We start from the raw sequence: 4563 nt of genomic DNA on the forward strand, positions 1-4563 counted from the left end.
CATTTCTTAGTAATTCTTATGCAAATATAAGCCGAATAATGAAACGAATTTCCTTTTAGGGAGATATATTCCTCTTATTTGGGTCAAATGTTCGAATCTCTTCATCAATTTAATAAATAAAAATTATATACATTGTAAATAGGGGTTGTAATCAAGCTCATATAATAATCTGTGTTATTTTGGGACGAGCAACGATATCCAAATTTCGAACGAGAAGATACATCTCGATACGTAAAAAGTGGAATATTTTTCTATTTTCTATTTGACACCCGGCAGAGGTGGGATGCTGATAGCATGACCAAAGGCAAAAAGTAATTTACGTTTGCGTATTTCGGCATCGACGCTTCGAACGAATGAAATCTAGCCTCTCACCTCTCGGTGTCACGTCCAATCGTATCGAATGTTTGAATTTAATCTATCAATGAACGTATCCTTAAAACCAAGTTAAATAGAGACAATTGGATACACGAAATGGTATGTATGAGTAAAACTAGCTAAGCAAATTAAGGGACATACAGTTTTATCGTAATAATCGTTCATTCTATGATCGAATTTAACACCCTGAAATGTAATTTTTATTCGTTTAATTTGTATTGGATGAAAAATTAACTACTTATTGTAAACTTATTTGTATAAATAAATAAGAAGTTTTAAAAAAAATATCATAGGTAGATAAAAATTGTCTAATTTGTCCATAAATACTTATTATTTAAAATTGGAAAACAAATTTCAATAATAATTTTCGTCTTTTCAATTTTTTCAATTTGTTCAAATTGTTATGTGCAGAAAATTATATAAATAGCTGTATTAGTAGAAATTTTTCCAGATACAAGAATTAGATATACAAAGTGGCCTGCATGCATATGTAAGTCTCTACATATTCATCTCAAAAGCTTCGTCAAACGCTACATAGTGTGGCAAACAGCCGTTACCGCCACAGAAACTCCAACTTTCTGTCCAAAGGATCGACGTTTTTCAGTTGTGGATTACGCGTTGAAAAAAGAAAAAGAAAAAGAAAAAAAATTTACAGAGATTTAGCGAGAAAAAATTCGTCGACGAGTTGGATCGTCAAATTGATAGAATCAACCGTCCACGAGTGATTTTTTCATGCTGATGGATCGATTCTTTTTCATCCCTGTAAAATATGAACGATTAAAAAAGTGGAACGTTCTGTACACATTCGTTCTGTCTCTATTTATGAATTCTATCGTCTGCTCCTTTTGATCAATAAAGAGAAAGCTCGAGACCGATATCGACACGTCACCATTCATTGCAGACGTTTTTCTTCGACGCATGAAATGACAATCGTCGATACTTGATCCTATCAATATCAAAATCGAAGAAAAACTATCCAGAATATGAGCATATTCGATAGAAATTTTATCTCAGAAGTTTTACAATCAATCGATTCGTTATTCCTCTATTGACTTGATATAATTGATCAAATATAAATCCTAGTAATCAAATGATGATTCATTTCGTTAATTCTATATTTCTATATACAACCATTCATTATAGAATTATATACATTCATTGTATCATTCATTGGAATAACAATATAACACGTATCACGATTTCAAGGAGAACGAGTCTCTATTCTCAATCCTTAACAAGAATATCACATTAAAAATTGAAATTGAAAGCTCATTGCTCGAAAGTTTATATTTTGAGTTGCTATCGCCAGTTCCAGGAAATGAACAACCAAGTATTAGCCCACCAATCATTGAATGGCGACAATTCTGAGTCGTTCATCCGTTCGTTTTCCTGTTTACAATGAGTAGCGGCGGGATCGAGGACACATCGCGTGAAAGTTCGTGACAACGCTTTTTTTCCCGCGCTCACGTTCCGTTGACAAAGCTTCACGCGTGAAATTTATATTTACCCTGCGTTGACCGAATACCCGATGTTTCGCGCGAAGAGGCACGCGCTGTTTGCGTAAACGCAATTGAAATCTGCAGATGCGAACCACCTGCTCGAGAAACGAGAAAGATGATTATAAATCTGCCTCCTGTTTGCTTTCGAACGTGTAAACAGAGGAAACGCGAACGCGCTCGATAGACACGCGTGCCTTTACACTCGTTTATTATTCCAGATATTCCAACGCGAGTTTGCTTGTTAGATAGAAATTTTGCGAGCTGGACAATATCGTATCAGAGATAAATTAATAACCGCGGGGTCTATTCCTGTATCCCTTCTTTCCTTCGAAATTTTATTAACGATTGATCTATGTCGTCGGCCATCTTTCAAAGATTCAAAATTCAATTCGACTTTGAATTCTTACGAAGCTCAAGTTTCGAGAATATATTCAATCAGCCTTTTAGGCATATTAAGACACGTTTATCTTGGACGTTTCGATAGTTTCCTGTATTCCTTCTTTCCTTCGAAATTTTATTAACGATCGATTGATGTATTCGTCGGCCATCTTTCAAAGATTCAAAATTCGATTTTAAATTTTTACGAAGCTCAAGTTTTGAGGATATATTCAATCAGCCTTTTAGGCACATTAAGACACGTTTATCTTGGACGTTTCGATAGTTTCCTGTATTCCTTCTCTCCTTTGAAATTTTATTAACGATTGATCTATGTCGTCGGCCATCTTTCAAGATTCAAAATTCAATTCGACTTTAAATTCTTACGAAACTCAAGTTTTGAGGATATATTCAATTAGCCTTTTAGGCACATTAAGACACGTTTATCTTGGACGATAGTTCAGTTTCGATAGTTTCCTGTATTCCTTCTCTCCTTTGAAATTTTATTAACGACTGATCTATGTCGTCGGCCATCTTTCAAAGATTCAAAATTCAATTCGACTTTGAATTCTTACGAAGCTCAAGTTTTGAGGATATATTCAATTAGCTTTTTAGGCACATTAAGATACGTTTTGATAGTTTAATTAATTTGTAACGTGTATAAAGTTGAATTAATTAATGAAATAAGAAAATCATAATTAAGATTGAGCGAGTCAATGGATAAGGTAAGGAGTAAGCGGAGAAAAGACGGTCGTGGTCAGTGAAATATGACAGGCGAGGTCAGACAGGATAATGCGAGTGTGGTTTAAGCAAGTGGAATGAGATAGTTGTTGGACAAGTAGAATAGTAATGGGTAATAGGATAGTGACATATATATTCTGGAAGTTGTAGTTAGACAAATAGATTAAAGCAGCAATGATCGGTTAAATAGATTAAAACAGTCGTGGTCAGACAAGTGGAATAGAACAGTTACGGATATGTTAGTTATAATTGGGCGAGTAGAGGTAGTTATAACCGGACAAGAAGTATAAAACAACTGCAATCAGATATAGTATATCATTAATATATATATACATAAATTCTTAATTTTATAAAATTATTAGAAATACATTATTAGATCATAATATATCGATGGAATTCTAATAAAGAAAATTTACTTTTGCTTAAAAAAAATGTTCTTTCTTCTTGAGTATTATAAAGGCGAATGAAAATTGAATTTTAATTAATTGTTCTGATTGCATCTGGCTGGTTTAAACACCTTCGTAATAGTCGAAAATGCACATCGTAACGAAAACATTGTATTTAATTTCGTGGAGGTATAATGTTGAAATTACAAATTACATAACGCAACAATCTACTTGCAACGCGTACACGTTTTCAATTGTTAATTTTTGTCCTGTAATATTTGATTTTCATCGCCCGATTCATACCTCTCGATATTAAACTCTCGCCTGATTCGTTCACGTATCACAATTACTCGTCCCATTTAAATAAAACGCTTTTAACAGCTGTTTTAACCGTGCTCGGGCAGGCCAACTTGCAAAACGCTCGAACTCCATCGATTGTAATCTTTCCGTGTAATTAGCCGACTACATCTCGCTCGCTACGAATGAAATATTTCGATTTCGGCCGAGAATTCGGAATTTCCCCGCTAATACTAATTTTAAGTACGCCCCATCTACCGAGAACTCTTAATGGACACGCATAAATCAGGGAAGACGTTCCCATTCCTCTGAAGAATATGCAGGATCGGGATTTCTCTCTTTAATTTCAATCGTTCCACGGAATTATGCGATCTGCCAACGTCCACGAAATTTCAGCAAGGAAGATTAAACGCCTCGGATAAAGATTGTAATTTCGATAATTCATTAACCACTTGTTTCGTTAACCCTCTCGATTATCCCCTCTTGTTTTCAAGAACCCTATTTTAATAAATTTCACAATCTATTTTTCTAAGATACTTTAATCCCACGTTTTCGTAGAGTCAATAATATTCGATAATTTAGTAATTGGAAAACAAGTCTCTTCATCCATTCCAATCTTAAATTATCTTCAATTATATCATCATACTGAAAATATAAATTTTTCTTTCACAAAAACATTATCTTTTTGAAAGAAGCTTTAAAGTTTAAGCACGTTCCTTTCATTACATTTGAATCATCGATTCAATAACATTTTAAATATTATTTTTCCAACATTTTAAATATTAAATTTATTTTCGACTAATGTTACAAAAAATAAATCCAAGATATAGATTTTACTCGACAAAAAAATTCCACTCGAAATTTCTTTAATCCAGAGATTATTCGTATAT

This window comes from Apis laboriosa, unplaced genomic scaffold (assembly GCF_014066325.1).
Source record: "Apis laboriosa isolate Shangri-la unplaced genomic scaffold, ASM1406632v1 scaffold99_cov153, whole genome shotgun sequence".
NCBI lineage: Eukaryota > Metazoa > Arthropoda > Insecta > Hymenoptera > Apidae > Apis > Apis laboriosa.